This window comes from Choloepus didactylus, chromosome 10, assembly GCF_015220235.1.
Source record: "Choloepus didactylus isolate mChoDid1 chromosome 10, mChoDid1.pri, whole genome shotgun sequence".
NCBI lineage: Eukaryota > Metazoa > Chordata > Mammalia > Pilosa > Megalonychidae > Choloepus > Choloepus didactylus.
The window spans coordinates 3639524-3652186 of NC_051316.1; the positions used below are offsets into that span (position 1 = coordinate 3639524).

Below are 12663 nucleotides of genomic sequence, written 5' to 3' on the forward strand. Positions count from 1 at the left end.
GAAGAAATATCAGGTAGGAATCTTCTGTTTCAAACCAGCCTGTCCCTTCTCCTCCCTTTTACTCAGTCTCTATGTGGGAGAGGCACAGAATCATCAGGGAGGAAACTTCCCACAAGAGGCACAGAATTTAAAATCTCTCACAGCATTGAGACATACCCCACTGTTTGAAGTCCTGGGGAACAGGGGAAGACATTTCAATCCCAGATCAGTGAGGGACAAAGAGACTGAGAAAATGTGGACAGAGACTGCTTTTACAGCCCTGGGTCTGCAAACACTTCCCCCACCCTTGAGGGAAACAGCAGCTTACAGCCATTTCCTCACCTTAGGGATGACTGAAGTACTGGATCAGCTGATGGAGTACTCTGCCACAGGTGTAGCCCCGCAGCACACCAAATTTTGTCTGGGAAAGTGAGGGTATAGGAATCCCACAGTTTCAGCTCCCCTATATGCACAGTGTGCTTGTAGGCAAAGTCACCTCTGAGGATGATTAAGTTACTGCACAACCCCATCTAGTAGATGGTCTGGAAAGTGCAACAGAAATAAAGCACCACTGGAAACAAGCAGATATATATTACCACACACAGTGAACGTATTCTGGCACCCATTGCCTTCCTCTCATCACTGTGGCAGGCCACAGTGAGTCCCAGATTTTGGGGGAAGACTGGGGGCAGAGCCATTCTGACAACTGGTCAGTGAGGGAAAAATGAAATAAAGAGATCAAAGAAAACTAACAAGAAAACCAAAGGCAAAAGGGAGAAAACAACCTCCAGAGTAAAATAATAAAAACTCAGATGCCTAAAATTCAAAAATCACAAGCCACACCAGGAAACAAGATATGGCCCAGTCAAAGGAAAAAAACTATCACATCAACTGAGATACAAGAGGTGAAACAATTAATTAAAAATCCTCAGAAAATCTAAATCAAATCAATGACTTGAAAGAAAGTGACAAAAGAGACAAAAGATATAAAGAAGACACTGAATGATCATAAAGAAGGATTTGTAACCTTGAAAAAACAAATGAAAGAACTAATGGAAAAGAAAGGTACAATAGAAGAGGTGAAAAACACAATGGATATGTACAGCAGCAGACTTGGAAGGGCAGAAGAAAGGATCTCTGCATTAAATTTCATGCCTAAAGAAAAGTACAGGAATGCCTTGTTTATTTTATAACATGAAATATTCCCATTTTTCAAGAATAATTCTGAACTTGTGATTCAGAATTGCAAAATTTTGTAAATACTTCACTCTTCTTCACACAGGTAATGATCAACTGATTAAAATGGGCAATTATTCAAGTATATATAACCTTGGAAATACCCAGAAAGGTAACTAGGATGTAGTAGAAAATACACTTGATCTAGATTGAAGACTACTGGTTTCAAAATTTGACCCTTTCTCTGACCAAGTGTATGACTGTCAGTAAAACACATATTCAGAGACTGTCTCTTCACCCAGTTGATTGGATTAATCATGCCAAATAATACTCATAAATAAAGTCCTTAACTTATTCTATGTACTCAATAAATATCTATAGAAATCACTACTGGCAATATTGTAGGGAAAAGAGACACCTCTACTGTAATCACCCAGATACATATTCATATTGCAGACTTATCAAACTGGATAGATGTGGATGTGTATTTGTGACTTCTGGAGAATAAACGAAGCTCTCTGGAGTGAGACAGCCAAGGGGCATGACAGGCCAAGATGGGCAGAATTTTTAAGTGGTTAGGAGCTAAGAACTTATGAACAGTCCATTATTGGATTGTAGATCAGCATGTGTAAAGCATATGAATGAAGACACATGTGATCTGATTTGATCCCTTTTAAATTCATGTGTATCCTTCATGTACCAAAAATTTTGTTATATGAACTAAGAAGTCATTTTTCAAACTAAAACATTTACTTAAATGAGTTGAAAACTATGTACATGCAAAATCTGCACATGAATGTTTATAGCAATTTTATTTATAATTGACAAAATTTGGAAGCTACCAAAATTCATTAGGCAAATATATAAATGAATTGTGGTAAAATCATACAGTGGTATATTATTCAATTGAAAGAAATGACCTATCAAGCCTTTAAAAGAGATGGAAGAATGTTAAATCTTTATCCCTAAGTGAAAGAAAACAGTTTGAAAAGACTGCATACTATATGATTCTAAGAACATGACATTCCAGAAAAGGCAAAACTATAGGGACAGGAAAAAGATAGGTGGTTTCCAGGCATTCATGGGGATGGGTGGAGAAGGTGAAAAGATAGAACACAGGGCATTTTAGGACATTGAAATTGTTCTGTTCAATACTATATGGGTAGATCCAAGAAATTATGCCTTTGTAAAGACCAGGGAGCTGCAAAACACAAAGAATGAATTCTAATATAAACTATTGACTTTAGTTAATGTGCTGGATTGAATGTATTGTGTCCCCCAAATGCCATTATCTTTGTGGTCTTGTGGGACAGACGTTTTGGTACTGGTTAGATTTGCTTGGAATGTGCCCCACCCAGCTGTGGGTGGTGACTTTGGTGGGATACTCCCATGGAGGTGTGACCGCACCCATTCACGGTGGGCCTTGATCAGTGAAGCCATATAAAACATGCTGACTCAAAGAGACTGGACGGAGTGCAGCTGTGAGTGACTGTTTTGAAGAGGAGCAAGCTTGCTAGAGAGGAATGTCCTGGGAGAAGCCATTTTGAAACCAGAACTTTGGAGCAGACGCCAGCCATGTGCCTTCCCAGCTAACAGAGGTTTTCCGGACGCTATTTGCCATCCTCCAGTGAAGGTACCCGATTACTGATGTGTTACTTTGGATACTTTATGGCCTTAAGACTGGAACTGTATAGCCAAATAAACCCCCTTTTTATAAAAGCCAATCCATCTCTGGTGTTTTGCATTCCGCAGCATTAGCAAACTAGAACAGTTAATAAGGTATCAATGTTTGTTCATTAATTGTAATAAAAAAACTAAATTAATGCATGATGTTAATAACAGGGTAATCTGGGTTGGGGTATATGGGAACTCTCTGTACTGCCTGCACTAGTTTGTTATAAACCTAAAAATATGCTAAAATTCAATTATCCTTACATGTGAGTGTTTATTTTTGAATTCTTAATTATACTCCAAGGGGCCATATGTCTTCCATTTTGCCAATGCCATGCTGTTTTAACTCATTTTTAATAAGTTTTAAAACACAGGAAGTGTGAATACTCAAGTTTTGCTCTACATTTTACAGATTTTTTCACAATCAGGGCCCCCTTTCTTTTCAATGTAAATGTGATTGTTGGCTTTTGCATTTCTGTAAAGGAAGCTTTGGAATTTTGATTGGAATTATGCTGATTTCTTAAAATGCTTTGTGAGGACTCACAATTAAACAATATTTAGTCTTCCAATCCATAAGCACTGAAAATCCTTCAATTTATTTAGTTCTTTGTTTCCATTTGGAAACTTTTGGTTGCCTTCCATGAATAAGTCCCTTACATATTTCCTTATATTTATTTCTTCATATTTGATTTTTAGTTGCTATTGCATATTATATTTTTCTGTATTTCCTCTTTAGATTATTTATTACTAGTGCATAGAAAGACAACTTTTTTGTGTGTATGCTGATCTTTCACCTCACCACTTTGCTGAACTGTTTATTAGCTCTAGTATCTTTGTTGTGAAACTTCAAGCATATGTGTGTCTGGGTGCATGTGTGTGTGTGTGATAGAGGCATCAGAATATAAGGAAATTTTACTCATTCCTTTCAATTTGTATGTCCTTTATTCCACTTTCTTGCCTAATTTTTCTGGTTATATATCTGGTACAATGTAGTAAGACAGTGGTTAAAGTGGAAATCCTTGCCTGGTTCCTCTTTCTTCAGGGATATGTTTCAATTTTTCACCATTGAGTATGATGTTAGATGTGAATTTTTCTTGTGTACACTTTATCACTTAGAATAAGTTTGCAACTATTCATTTTCTAAGTATTTTTATCATAAAGGAGTTTTGGATTTTGTCAAATACCTTTTCCATGTCAATTGAGATGATTATGTAGGTTTGTTTCCCCCACATTCTGTTAATTTAGTGAATTGAATTAATTGATTTTCTTATGCTGAACCACTTACATTAGAAAAGTTCCACATGATTATGGCATATAATAAGAGCATAATCTCTGCTTCAAACTTGGCAGTCTCCATATTCCAATACTTCTGTCAGGAGAATAGCAGTTTCTTTAATCCTAAAGTAGAAGGCAGATCTGGAGCTTTAATCCTTTTCTGCATGAACTCTCTTATTATCCAAGTACTTAGTATTTTCCCTCTTCTGTGCCTTATTTCCTCCATCTCTTTTCCTTTGTGAGTGTAAATTTTTTTCATGACTTCACTATCACTGAATTCTTTTTGTGAAGGAAGTAAAGATAAATGAATGTTTTAAAACTGTAATTCAAGCCAAGTCTATATTTTGCTAAATTTCCTTAATATTTTTCTTGTATAATACAGACAAAATGTTTTAAAATTGTAATAAATTAAAGTAGGGAATAGAACATCTAGGGGTGACAATGTAATGGCCACATAGTGCCAGAACTGTTCTCCCAAAATAAATGTAGAAAATGAATACAATATAAGAGACAATTGTTTTCTGGTAGTGGATTAAGTGTGCAAGCCTGTGTATGTTGAATCAAAATTATTTAAAAAATATTATTCAACAATTTTTACTGATAAGGCAATTATAATTATGCCATGTCCTATTTGAAATATTTAGTACAAAGGCAAGCATTCAAGTCATTATGTCACTGGTATGCCATAATACCAGTGTCAAAACACAGATTTAAAGATATTAATATCATCAAATTCAGCTAAAAAGTATTTAAGGATTTCCATGTTATTTAATGCAATAATCTGCCAATGAGACAAAAAGCAGTAAATCTTAAACAATTCTTTAAATATGCCCAAGAATTTCATAAAGTAAATAACCCACAATACAAAAATAAAAATATTGATTCAGTACTATTATATAGTCTTCATACTTGAATCAAATTTTATATTTCACAATATGAAATCATATCTATAATTTGTATGACACATATGTATAAATCTATATTCTATGACCCAATACATAATCACACATTGCTTATATTGTTTTAATCTGGAACAGTCCCTCAGTCTTTTTCTTCACTTCCTCACTCATAATTGGGAGAGTGAGGGTCATTTATTTTGTACACTGTCCATCAATTTATATTTGTCTGTGGTGTCCTTATGTTTAGAGCCAAGTTATAATCTTTTGGCAAAACTATCATAGAAATGCACCAAGTAAGGAGCATCTTGAAATTAATTTGTTCCCCATTTCTGCTGATATCTTTGATCACCATTTTAAGAAGCTGTCTGCCAGCTTTCTCAAGTGTAAACTTATTTTTCATTTTGTAATTATTAAGCACATTGTAGAAAGATTCTTTGAAACTCAAATCCCATTGAATAACCTTATGTGTTGTCATCCTATCTTCTGTATGCCTTAACATCACCCCCCTATATTTTATATTTTCCTGAAACCCTATGCAATATGCTTGGCAGTTTCTTGTAGATCACTCATAAGTTTCAGCTACTGTTTCTTCAGATTTGTATATTTTTTATGTAACTTTCATATTGAATTTTCAACTTAAATTGTCAGGATATTTTCTTCTTCACATGATGGAAGAGATCCCCATTCCTGTTTAAGCTGTGTAACCATATCTGATAGCCATTTATGACTTCTTAATTTTTGTGAGTCATCAAATTACAGATCCAAATTTTAACATGCACATAACACTGCTGTATTTGAACATTGAGCATGCCAATAGATACCAGTGATTTCATTTTATTTTTTTATGTAAGTAACAATCTGCTTGCAAGTATTTAAGTTTCACATAGTTCTTTTCAAGTGTTTATGGTCAATCATCACTTCAGTAATTATGTCAATTGTTTAGCTTTTAAAATAATTTTAAACAGATGGAAAATACTGACTTGCACATTGAAAAATCTTTTCTATAAAGTATCTCAACAAAGTACTTGGAAAGCATTAACATTCATTAAATTAAGAGGAAATTCCTTATGATCCCATAAACAAGAGTGGAAAATATAAAATACTGTAATTACTCAAAATAAGAAAAAAGCTCAAATCAGCATAATCATGTGATTGCTATAAAATAAATTTCAATCAAGAACAGAGATATTTAATATTTTACTGAATTACTAGAATATTTTATAAATTCAATATATAAATAGACTTGACAGAAATGTTAGTTCTGAATATTGTTTCAATAAGTGTTTAAAGCATGGTCTAATACACTTCTTATTAAAGATATTGGATAAATAAAAAATGGATAAGTAAAATACTCATTTAACATATTAGATAAAAAGCTCAGCACTTCTGTAGGCAGTTAAATTTGATTAATGGCATTCATATTAAAATATATATATAATTTCAAAGCCAGACATTTAAAAGTTTCAATCCTTTAAGATAACAATTTGCAGTATGGTAAGAAGTCAATATTTCAAGAAATCAATATTTTTATTTCCAGTAATTCATAGATGTTTTCCACATCAATATCTGTATTTGGCAGAAGTCAAGGTCAAAGCTGAATGTTGCCATCTTTGAACAATGTTTGAGCAAGGGTTAATATGATCCTAAATACAATTAGAAAAATGTATTTATTAAAAATTTATCAGTACTTATTCATATATTTACTATCACAGAAGGGAAATCAACTCAATAGCTGGCTTCTGTGTCAACTTAGGTTAGAAAGAAGGGAAACTATTTTGAGAGTATTTTTCCCAACCTTTTATTTTATTTTCATATTCTTTATACATCTTCAATTCTACTTTGAATGACAATGCATTTTGGTTGTAAATATTTGATGATCTCCTACTTCATGAGGGAAAATAGATATTGTGCCTTTATTGTGATATAATTAAGTATACCCTGACAGAACATTTCATTTGAATACCCAGAACTTTATATAACTTAATAAGTGAAAGTAACTAAAAACTTAAAGTATAATGTGATGTTATGAATGCTATTCAACAAATATTTCTGGAAAAAATAAGAATTACTAGAAAATTTACTAGTTAATAACATTAAAAGCAAAATAATAATCTCTCAGCCACTGAAACTATTTCGTTTCATTTTGCATCCCCCTTTTGGTCAAGAAGATACTCTCAGTCCCACGATGCTGGGTCCACATTCATCCCTGGGAGTCATACTCTGCATTGCCAGGGAGATTTACACCCCTGGGAGTCAGCTCCCATGTAGGGGGGAGGGCAGCGAGTTCACCTGTTGAGATGGCTCAGTTAGAGAGAGAGAGGGCCACATCTGAGCAACAAAGCAAAATAATGGGTATCAGACTACATCAACAAAGAGGTACTCAGGGGGAGACTCTTAGGCACCATTACATACAACTTTAGACTGTCCTTTGTGGTAATGAGCTTCATAAGGGCAAGTCCCATGCTTAAATGATTTTCAATTAATTGCAGTTCTTATTTCATTTCTCTCCCTAATTCTTTCTGCACTCCCACTTATACTTTTAATATGATGTTAGAATTTATATCTGGTTGTTACATGCTATAATCTTTTTAAAAACTCAATCCAAACTTATAAAATTAGGAATACCTGAGTCCCTCATTCTTTCAGTTTCTTCAGAAGCAGAATACCCAAATTTTGCTACATTAATTTTTAATGTTTTACTTAAAACCACAGTTCAATAAATTGAGTGCTTAATCTCTGTAGGTGACTGCATTGGACAAAGTACAAAGATGGACAGATCCTCAATCCTTTACCCATAGAAATAAGTATTCCTACAAATGGTTAAGAAATTCCCAAGCCTCATTTTTGTTTCATGTATTAGAATAGTTCTTTTCTAATTTCTCCTCATTTTGAACATCAAGCTACACCATTTATTATTAAGAAAGGTGTGTTAGAAGAAGAAATTAAGTATATGCCATCTCTTTTACCACCATTCTCTGGCTATAACCACCAGGTGGAAACAGTTATGTGTAATAGTCAAGCATCCCACTATGAAAATCAGCACTTGGCTGGAAGATATCAAGGGTGTTCTTGTCACCCATTTTGTGCACCAAATCTGTGAAATATCCCATAGCATTGGTAGCACATTTGGCTTTCACCTCGAATTCCTACCCCATGAGCAAGCACATCCTTGCAGTACCCTCATTCACACTCTCTCTCCCTGTTTGAGTGTCTGCCTTCTTGAGCAAGCTCACTACCTCCATGTGTGGCAGCCCAATACCTGGCAGCAGTGAGATGGTGAGAGCAATGGCAAGGTTCATCCATGCATTGTTGTGTTATCTGTCATAGTAGACTACTGTTCCTACCAGTTTCTCCTCCTAGGACATTGGGAAATTCTCAAGAGCTCTTGATTTGCTGAGGACATAAATGCTTTTCAGGCAATTACTTCCAGCAACCAAATCATATAGCTTGATTCGAATCCAGTAGTAAGGTAACTGCCACCACTTGTAAAGTGGAAACACTATAGGCAATGAAGCTGTAAATGGGGAGCAATTTCAAGTAGGTTAGCACATTCATGCAGGGCTTCTTTTACCATCCTCTATTGTTCAATATCCAACTTCAAGATAGCCTTCTGAAGATATCCCACACCACCATGGATCAATTAAGTGCTTATGCTGCTGGTTCCAATGAGAAATTATCACTTTCTAGCATGGATATTTTTAGTCCTCTGGTGAAATCATCTAGTGCTCAACCACATCCTGTTGCTCCTCCTCCAATAACAAGGATATCAAATTCAGATATGTTTTGTGGTCAGTATCTGAGGTTTTTTGGAAGGAGGCTCTCTGCTAACAGGTTGTGTAATGCACTCTGCTGTTTCAACATGGACAAAGTTCACTTGCTTCCTTCTATAATGAGTAAACTGAGAGAAGCCTAAAATTGTTGCAAGAACACCTCTGTCAACAAGGATGGTTCCTTTTATAGTCTTTTGAAATGCCATCAAGGCATTATTAGGAGATGCTTTCTCCCTGAAGATTCGCTGCTGGAGATCCTGGACTCCTTTTTTGCATGGCAAGACACATGGTGGTGTCTGCTTGTCTCTCCTTTCTCTTCCTTCTATTCCAGTTTCCTTGCTTTCAGTTTCTTGTTTCTGTGGCTTTATTTGTATTTCATTTCTCATATTAGTGATAAATGTCTTATACATCTATGCCAGTTTGGATGTATTATGTCCCCCAAAATGCCATGTTCTTTAATGAAATCTGTGGGGGCAAATGTATTAGTGTAGTTTAGGTTGGAATTTTTGAATTAGTTTGTTTCCATGGAGATGTGACCCAACCAACTGTGCATAATAGCTTTGGTTAGATGATTTCCATGGAGATGTGGCCCTGCCATTCAGTGTGGGTCTTTTAAATCAGTGGAGCCCTATAAGGGCTCAGACAGAAGGAGCTTGCTACAGCAGCTTAGAGAGGCATTTTGGAGATAGCGGTTGAAAGTAGACTTTTGCTAGTCCGGAGTTTGCCTGGAAGAAATTGAGAGAACACTCCCAGATGCCATTTTGAAACCAGAACCCTGTAGCAGAACCTAGCCATGTGTCTGTTCCTTCCCAGATGACAGAGGTTTTGCAGGCACCACTGGTGTTCTTCAGTGAAGGAAATCTATTGCTGATGCCTTTGTTTGGAAACTATAATGGCCTTAAAACTATAATTTTGTAACCAAATAAACCCCCTCTATGAAAGCCAGTCCATTTCTTGTATTTTGCATATTGGCAGCATTAGCAAACCAGAACAGATTTTGGTACCAGAGAAATGGGGTGCTGCTGTGTTTGCAAGCACCAAACGCATTGGAATGGCTTGTTAAGTGGATAAGGGGGAAGATTCTAGAAGAATTGTGAGGAGTTTGATAGAAAAGGCCAAGACTGCTTTGAAGAGACTTGGTAGAAATATGGACTCTAAAGACACTTCTGATGAGTCCTTGAACAGAAATGATGAATTTGTCATTGCCAGCAGGAAGAAAGGTGATCTTTTTGTAAAACTGGCAGATAATTTGGCAAAATTGTGTCCTGGTGTCTGATGGAAAGTAGAATTTGGAAGTGATCAGCTGGGATACTTAACTGAGGAGATCTTCAGCTCTGTGTGGAAGATGTAGCCTGGCTTCTCCTCACAGCTTATAGTAAAATGTGACAAGAGATAAGCTAAGAAATAATTCCTTGGGTACAAATAAACCAGAAAATGATAGTTTGGAAAATTCTGGGCTTCCAGAAAGTGAGGCCACAGAGGTTGTGGGCCCAAATGAGGATTTAACCAAACATGGAACACAACCGCCATTTTAGTACAAACCAGGATTGGAGATGGAGTTATCCAGAAAGGATTTGTGGAAACTCCTTTTTTCTGATGGTTTTGAATCCTGTGTGCTTCATGCCAAGCCAACAAGATTTTTGTGAAATCTGTAGAGACAGAGCCACTGCTGGTCTGGACTGGAGGAGACAGAGAAAGAAAAAAATGAAGGAAAAATTTACTCAAGGACAGAATCATGGAAATTGAGGCCTGGAGTCAAGAAATCTTAGGCAAGAAGAGCAGAGTGGCCCATGCATGCAGAAAGGGTGACTTTGCCCCAGAGGCAAAGGGCAGGCCTCCCGCCTCGATGCTCTGGAAGAGTGCTGCCACTCCAGGACTCAGAGAGTTGGAGCACATTCTCTGTGGATTGGGGACAGCCTGGTTGCCACCCCACTCTTCAGAGAAAGGAGAATCTTTGCCCCAGAGAGGCAGAGTCCTGGTGGCACTGCAATGCTTGAGGAGGATTTGGCAGAGAAGAAGGTGGCCTCCCCAGTGTGTGAATATGTTGGGGTACCCTCCTCAGTGCTTGAGAGAAAAGGGGTGCAGCAAAAGCCTTTGGAAACATTTGGGCTCCTGTTCTCTCAAGCCACAGGGATAAACATCATTCTATAAATGACTTTGACTTTGAAATCTAGTGAAGTATGCCCTGTGAGTTTTAGGGGCTGTTTCAGTCTCATTAACCCTGTTTTCCTTTCAGTTTCTCCTTATGGCAATGGGAATGTTTACACTATGACTGTCCCTGCTTTTTATATTGGAAGCAGATAACTTCTTCTAAGTTTAACAGGTCCACAACTAGAGGGGAATTATGGCTTAAGACAGCCCATGCCTGTAACTGATCTTGATGACATCTTGTACTTACTCTTTGTTACTTAGATAATTTAAGTTTTTTGTAATATTTTAATGGGGCTAGTTTATTTGACATATGAAAAGAACATGATTTTCTGGGGTCCACTGGGTGGAATGCGTGAGTTTGTAATATTATGTTCCTCCCAAAAAAGCCATGTTCTCTGATGGAATCTTTTTTTATATTCATTTTATTGAGATATATTCACATACCATGCAGTCATACAAAACAAATCGTACATTTGATTGTTCACAGTACCATTACATAGTTGTACATTCATCACCAAAATCAATCCCTGACACCTTCATTACCACACACACAAAAATAGCAAGAATAATAATTAAAGTGAAAAAGAGCAATTAAAGTAAAAAAGAAGACTGGGTACCTTTGTCTGTTTGTTTCATTCCCCCATTTTTTTACTCCTCCATCCATAAACCTGATAAAGGGGAGTATGGTCCCTATGGCTTTTCCAATCCCATTGTCACCCCTCATAAGCTACATTTTTATACAATTGTCTTCATGATTCATGGGTTCTGGGTTGTAGTTTGATAGTTTCAGGTATCTACCAACAGCTACCCCAATTCATTAGAACTTAAAAAGGGTTGTCTATATTGTGTGTAAGAGTGCCCACCAGAGTGACCTCTTGGCTCCTTTTGGAATCCCTCTGCCACTGAAGCTTATTTCATTTCCTTTCATTTCCCCCTTTTGGTCATGAAAATGTTCTCCATTCCACAATGCTGGGTCTACATTCCTCCCCAGGAGACATATTCAATGTTGCCAGGGAGATTCACTCCCCTGGGTGTCTGATTCTATGTAGGAGGGAGGGCAGTGATTTCACCTTTCAGGTTGGCTTCCCTAGAGAGAGAGGGACACATCTGAGTAACAAAGAGGCATTCAGGAGGAGGTTTTTTGGAACAATTATAGGGAAGCCAAGCCTCTCCTTTGCAGCAACAGTCCTCCAAGGGCAAATCCTGTGGTAGAGGGATAAACCCACCTGATGTAATCTTGTGGGGTCAGATAGATTAATCTTTTTGATTAGGGTGGAATCCTTGGATTAAGTGTTTTCATGGAGATGTGATTCAATCAACTATAGGTGAAATATTTTATTGAATTATTTCCATGGATATGTGACCCTGCCCATTCAGGATGGGTCTTGATTTAATCACTGAAGTCCTAACTCACAGAGGGACATCAGATGTATTAACAGGAATATTACCACACTCATAAAATTAACCTGGTTGTAGTACAGATATCTCATTTAGGGGACAAGTCCCCACCTGTACATTTACCTGATCATGTCCTATCGACCAAACAAAATGTTAATGGAATTAATAATGATAGAACTGTAGAAAGACACAAAACAAAAATAGTGTCCAGTCTCATATCTAACATGTCATTTCTTTTAAAGATATATTTATTCTCTTTCATCTGAATATATCTCAATTATTTACTACATCTGGACATATTAGAAAACTGTTGAAACCTCCTTTTAAAAAATATTCCTCAAATT

General features: G+C 36.5%; 1 pseudogene; it reads right to left on the reverse strand.

Moving 5' to 3' along the window:
- Nucleotides 1–8002: 8002 nt before the first annotated feature.
- LOC119505164 lies at nt 8003–8976 on the reverse strand (annotated as a pseudogene).
- Nucleotides 8977–12663: the final 3687 nt, after the last annotated feature.